General features: G+C 56.0%; 1 pseudogene; it reads right to left on the bottom strand.

The window, feature by feature from the left end:
* Positions 1–605: 605 nt before the first annotated feature.
* LOC131270851 (large subunit ribosomal RNA) overlaps positions 606–6,946 on the bottom strand; it is an 11,046-nt pseudogene continuing 4,705 nt past the window's right edge.

Below are 6,946 nucleotides of genomic sequence, written 5' to 3'. Positions count from 1 at the left end.
GTTGGATCCGCCAACCCGTCCCGGCACTCTAAGTCCTTGCGAACCCAAAGTGTTTGCCCGGTTGGGCCATTAGATCACAACGCTTGCTAACCATGCAAGTGGTCTGGAGTATAGGTGATACTGACATACCACCGAGATGGTACATCTAGTATTGGGTCACCAAAACCAAACCAACCCCAAGTATCAACCCGGCATACTCAGAGTGATGGATCCGCCAACCCGTCCCGGCACTCCAAGTCCTTGACGAACCGAAAGTGTTTGCCCGGTAAGGCCATTAGATCACAACGCTTGCTACCCCACGGCGAGCTAAACATGCAAGTGGTCTTAGGCAACAGGTGACACCCGAAATTCATCCGAAGATGGAATATCAAGTGTTTAATCACCAAGCCAGCATCCAAACACCAAGTACCCCGGGAGGACCCGATGCGTTGCGACCATCTCCAAGTTCTTGACGAACCCGCAGTGAAAGGCGGTAAGGCCTCTGGGCCGCAACGCTCGCATGTGTTAACCCGCAAACACCACTGACCGGTCGGTCCACCGCAAGGGTGGGTCCAACTAGTCCACACACGGTATGCCGCATGTGCCCCCCGGGGGGAGCACACCGCACACAACCACCAAGCATGGGTCGCCTGAAAGGATCGAAATGTACATCTCTCTTCAATGCGTAGCGCCCAGCCTGCAAACCCGTCGTTTTCGGGTGGTCTTAGGAGTCGAAACTATTCTTGGAAGATCGGCAAGCACAACGCCTTTTCCCACTTCAGGTACTTCGGCGAGCGCACTCGCGATAGGCTCAGTTTGAGGGTTTCCAATAAATGGAAAGAGTCTATAGAAGACTCAATCCGGTCTCGTGATGTTATTAGCCATCTAGCTAACGACTCCTATACATATACTACCAGCCTGGTTCGGTTACGACCTTAGAGGCGTTCAGGCATAATCCGACGGACGTAGCGTCATACCAAAGTCCGCTCGGACTAGTATTGAGCCATTGGTCCGTACCTGTGGTTCCTCTCGTACTGCACAGGAATTCCATTGAGATAGTACTTGCACACCAGTAGGGTAAAACTAACCTGTCTCACGACGGTCTAAACCCAGCTCACGTTCCCTTGAAAGGGTGAACAATCCTACGCTTTGTGAATTTTGCTTCGCAATGATAGGAAGAGCCGACATCGAAGGATCAAAAAGCCACGTCGCTATGAACGCTTGGCGGCCACAAGCCAGTTATCCCTGTGTGTGAGCTGTCAAACGCTGTAGTGTCAACACGTGCTGAGCGTCGCTCCGTGTTTTTCATAAAAATTTCGCGTAAAAAGTTTAAAGAACCCACGAAAGTTTGGTGTAATCGTTAAAACTAGTGCCAATCTACAGATTAGTAGTGAAAACCGCACTGAAATCATCGATTTCAACGAAAAATAAGAAAGAAAAGTGTTTGTTTACATTTTGTATGGAGAGCGGCCCGGGGCGTAGCCCCATTTGGGACTACGAGTTTTTCGGTTAAAAAAGTGTCCGGATCCTGGCCGGATGTGGTTTTTTAGATGACAGACGGTGTTTTAAAACGAAAGTCAGAGAAAACTGTATGAAAAAAGACGAATTCAGCGCAAAATAAGTGTAAATAAAGTGAAAGCACGCGGTGCAAAAATTTTGGCAGGTGAAGATTCGATCGTCCATTTTCCAGCCGGATTCGGACTCGAAGATCCGAGCGATTTCACCTAAGCCGAATCGGGCTCCGTGTCATCTGATCCAGTTTTTCAAAAAAGGACCGTTGGTGCCGGATTTTCGGGTCGTTCAAATTGACCGTTGGTGGAGTCGGTGGCCGTTGATTTGAAGTGGCCGTTAATTCAAATCGGTCGGTAATTCAAATTGGCCGGTTATCCAAATTGGCCGGTATTTTTAATTGACCGTTGGCGGCAGTGTGTCCCGGATAGGTGTCCCGGCTGGGGGTGAAATGTTTCAAGTGTCCCGGCTGAAATATTTCATGGACCAACCATCCGGTTGAAATGTTTCAGTGAAACTTTTCAAGGTGTCTCGGCTAAAAGTGAAATGTTTCATGTGTCTCGGCTGAAAAATTTCGAGGTTCGATCATCCCGGTGAAATATTTCAGTGTGTCTCGGCTAAACTTGGTTCCGAACTTGGCCGCCAGGCGGCGCCACCAGTACCAGCGGATTGCCAGCATTGCCACCAGGCGGCGCTTCGGGTCGTGGCGGGTGTCTCGGCTCACGGAGATTTCGAACATTGTTACCAGGCGGCGGCACTGGTGCTGAGCTTTTTAAACGTCACAACCAGGCGGCGCCTTCAGTTCATCAAGTGTCTCGGCTGGTGGAGATCACCGGTTATCACAACCAGGCGGCACTCTGAGTTTTATGGCGAGTGTATCGGCTGGCGGTTTGCGGATTTGTCAACCAGGCGGCACCTGATCGCAGAGAAGAACTGAGATATAAGCTCAGATTTGGAAAGGGGAAAAAGATTGGTTTGGCCTTTTATTTGTTGGAGTTTCTATTTCGCACCGGTACTTGGCCTTCCTCCACTCCCCTTCCCCTTCCCACCTTCCCTTCCCAGACACTCCACCCTGGCTCTCCGCAACCTAACCCATTGCCCACAGCGATTTTCAGGGTTGCAGTAGGGGAATGGAGCAGGCATCGGGGGAGCCTTCGACGCGTCGGTCCGTCAGGCTCCGGTCCACCTGTGACGCTACCGCGCCATCGCCGAAGGACGACGGGGACAAAGTGATGACATCATCGGTTGCGCTGCCGTTGACTCGGCAGCGAAAGGGAGGCAGTGTCGCGCCATCGACTGCGACGCCCACTCGGCCGGTGGTGGTGGTGCAGCGGATGGCCCTGCTAGCCAGTGATATGGAGATTTCAGAGGAAAGCGACGAGGACGAGCTCAACTCAACCGTCGTCCAGCAGGTGGCCGAAGCCCCGCCGCAGGAGCTGACAATCGCAAGCCTCAGCAGCGAGTTGAGGGAGCTCCGGGCAACCGTCGAGACTCTCCTCGCTAAGGTTTGCGAGATGGAGACGGGCCGGGCGACGGCAAAGGATGTCGACGCGGAGCTGAAGGCAAAGCTGAAGTTGTTGTCTCGCGAAAATCAGGAGCTGAAGCGGGACAACAACAGCCTTCGTGAGCGTGCCGCAGCCAGCGAAAGAGAACTTATGCTGCTCCAAAGTGGACTCCACTCGATGGGAGAGTTGGCGGTAGCTACGCAGCAGCAACAACAACATGTCGTCGACTCCAGTGCTGTTGGGCAAAGCCAGCATCCACCTGGCGACACTCCCAAACGAAAGCGGAGCCGGGCAAGGCGCGGCAAGAAGAAAGAGGGCGAACCGACGGGCATGGACGACGTCATCACTCCTGATGTCCCCGAGATCCCGGTCGAGGCCGCCTCGTCCCAGGCCATGGCTCCAGAAAAGCCAAAACCGAAGGTAAAGAAAGCAGCGGCTGTGGCAGCCAAGGTGCATGCACAACCCGCATCCTTTGCTAAAGTCGTGGCCAAGGGAGACAAGAGAGCAGCACCACAGAAAGCGGGAAAGAGCGCTGCTAAAGTGGAGAGGCCTGCGGTGATCGTCCTCGAGGCCAACGAGGGCAAGGCCTTCCTCGACACATACAAGGCAGTGCGTTTCAAGACCAATGTGGATCAGTTCGTGGCGAGGGTTTGCCGCACAGGGGAGCGGAAGCTGTCGCTGTGGCTGAAGCCGAACACGGACTGCGAGAGTGTATTGGCCGATGTCAGCGAAGCCATCAAGGAGGATGGAGTGGCCCACCTCCTTGTCGACAAGCAGACGGCCGCGATCACAGGAATCGACATGCTGGCGACTGTCGATGACTTGATTTCGGCGATTAAGCGACAGGCGGGGCTGACGGTTCCGGGCGAGGCAGTTCGGATGTGGCGGCGGTACGACGGGCTGCAGAAAGCCCATATCAAGCTGCCGCGCGGGCAGTGCCAGCTTCTCGACGGTCACCGGGTCACCATAGGGAACACGAGTTGCGTCGTGCAGGCGCTCGCATCGGTCCCTGCTGGAGAGCAGCTCTGCTACCGCTGCTTTGGCAAGGGGCACCGCTCTCGCGAGTGCACCGGCCCTGACTACTCCAAGTGCTGCTTCCGGTGCGGATCGAAGCAGCACAAGGCCAAGGAGTGCAGCTCGGGCCCCAAGTGCCTTACGTGTTCCGGACAACATCAGACAGGTTCACCGGTTTGCAGCGGAAGTAGCCAGCCGTCATGTTCCCGCTAGCTACGAACACCACTGTTAGAGGGCGTGACGCTGGGTTGAAGATCCTCCAGATCAACTTGGCGCGCAGCAGGGTAGCACAAGATCTCATGCTCCAGACCGCACGGGAGCAAAGGATCGATATTGTGCTGGCGTCGGAGATCTACCGTGTTCCACCCAATAACGGGAACTGGGCGGTGGACTCGACAGCGAAGGCAGCTGTTATTACGACCGGAGCCTTGCCCATACAGCGAGTCTGGGCAAGTAGGGTAGGACTGGTGTCGGTCCAGGTGGCGGGGGTGACCTTCATCTCTTGCTACGCCCCACCAACACCGGGATGGACGGACGAGGACTACCAGCGGCTGCTCGACGAGATCGATATCGAGGCCAGAGCACACCCCCTCGTAGTCTTGGCGGGCGACTTCAATGCCTGGCACGTGCGATGGGGCAGCGCGAGGACGAAGCCGCGTGGTGAAGATCTCGCCGAGGTCGTCGACCAGCTCGACCTGGCGATCTTGAACCGCGGCAGTGTGCCCACGTTCGTCGGCAATGGCAGTGCTACTGAAAGTGTGGTCGACGTGTCCTTCGCCAGTCCGGCCATTGAACCCGGTAACGACTGGCGGGTGCTCGACACTTTCACCAACAGTGACCACAGATACGTGAGATTCAGCGTATCCGCGACACCAGTCAGCAGCGCTTCACCACACCAGCAGAGGCAACCGCAACAACAGCACCAGCATCGCGACCGGCAGCGACAACGCGAGCAGATTGGACCGAGATGGAAGTTGCGTCAATTCCATCCCGAAGCCTTCCAGATCGCGCTCCAGGCTTCCGGGTTTGCCGAAGCGGCTGTATCACCGGCGACTCTCACCGCTGGACTTACTAGAGCCTGCGATGAGGTGATGCAGAGGGCACCGCCAGCGCAGTTTTTGGTGAGACCGGAAATGTACTGGTGGACGCAGGAAATCGGCCTTCTCAGGGAGCAGTGCAAGTCATCTGAGGATGCGATTTTGACCGCCGGAACCGGTGCACAGCGAGAGTTGGCCAGAGAACGGCACAGGAGCTGTAAGAAGGAACTCGCCCGTGCCATCAAGGCAAGCAAGGACCGTAGCTTTGATGAGATGATTGCGGAAGCTGAGGACAACGTCTTCGGCACTGCCTACAAGGTAGTAACGTCACGCCTTAAGGGTAGCCGCGTCCCCCCGGAGCGAGATCCTGCGATTCTACAGCACGTCGTGTCGGAACTCTTCCCGGATCATGGCACTTTTGAGTGGCCTGCACCGGATCTGGTCGATTGGGGGCAGACAACGCAGGAGCCAGTGAGGGAGGTGTCGGATGAGGAGCTCTTGGCGATCGCGGCGCGGATGGTGCCCACTAAGGCCCCGGGACCCGATGGCATCATCAATGCGGCACTGAGGGTCGCTGTTCGCGAGCACACGGAGACGTTTCGCCGCGTGTTCCAGGAGTGCTTCGATCAATGCACCTTTCCCGCTGACTGGAAGCGACAACGACTTGCTTTGCTACCCAAGTCCGGAAGACCTCAGGGCGATCCGTCATCCTTTCGGCCTCTTGGGATGCTCGACGGATCAGGCAAGATCTTGGAGCGGCTGATCTTGGATCGCCTAAATGAACACCTGGAAGACCCAGATCACCCTCGCCTGTCGCCGTCTCAGTATGGATTCAGAAAGGGCAGGTCTACAATTCAGGCGATTGAACGTGTTAAGGAGGCCGGCCAGCGTGCGATGGCCCACCGAATGACGGATCGGAGGGCTAACAAGTGTCTGATGGTGGTGTCATTGGATGTACGCAATGCTTTTAACACGGCGAGCTGGCGGTCCATCGCCAAAGCACTGCAAGAAAAGCACGTTCCGGCATGCCTGCAGCGGATACTGGAAAGCTGGTTTCGGGGACGGCTACTAGTTTATGAGACGTCGGACGGTCCGGTCACCCGGGAATTGTCGGCGGGAGTCCCACAGGGTTCCATACTTGGTCCGACGCTGTGGAACACCATGTATGACGCCGTCCTGTCCATCGACATGCCCGCCGGTGTAGAGCTCGTCGCCTTCGCTGACGACCTCGTGCTCCTGGCACCAGGACCCACGCCAGCACTGGCCGCGAGTTTGGCGGAGGAGTCTGTGAATAGGGTTGTGACCTGGATGCGCGAACATCAGCTGGAGCTCGCCGCAGCTAAGACGGATATTGTGATGGTGTCGAAGAAGAAGAAGGATTACAAGAACATCCCGGTTAACATCAACGGAGTTCTTCTTCGTTCGGCAACCGACATCAAATATCTAGGCGTCCGTATCAAACACAATCTTAAGTGGTCAGAGCACGTCAAGCAAGTCACTCAAAAGGCTTCTCGAGTAGCGACAGCACTTGCACTGTTGATGCGACGGCACAGTGGGCCAAAGTGCAAGAAGCGTCGCCTCCTGGTTTCGGTCGTCAACAGCATCCTCCGCTACGGTGCACCGGTGTGGCACGAGGGTGTTGAAACCAGGGAGGAGCAACGGCTGCTTGAGAGGGTCCAGAAGAGGGTTGTGGTCGGAGCATCCTTCGCATTCCGGACAATCTCATACGACGCTGCCGCAGTGATAGCGGGTACCATCCCAATAGCGCTGTTGGTAAAAGAGGACGCACGCTACTACCATCGTAGAGTGAACGCCGACCCTGGGGGTCTGTCGGCTAAAGAGATGCGGGAGCAGGAGCGTCTCGCCACATACCACCAGTGGCAGGACAAGTGGGACGAGGTT

This window comes from Anopheles coustani (assembly GCF_943734705.1).
Source record: "Anopheles coustani chromosome X unlocalized genomic scaffold, idAnoCousDA_361_x.2 X_unloc_67, whole genome shotgun sequence".
NCBI classification, from domain to species: Eukaryota; Metazoa; Arthropoda; class Insecta; order Diptera; family Culicidae; genus Anopheles; species Anopheles coustani.
This window is presented reverse-complemented; position numbering and strand designations above follow the sequence as displayed.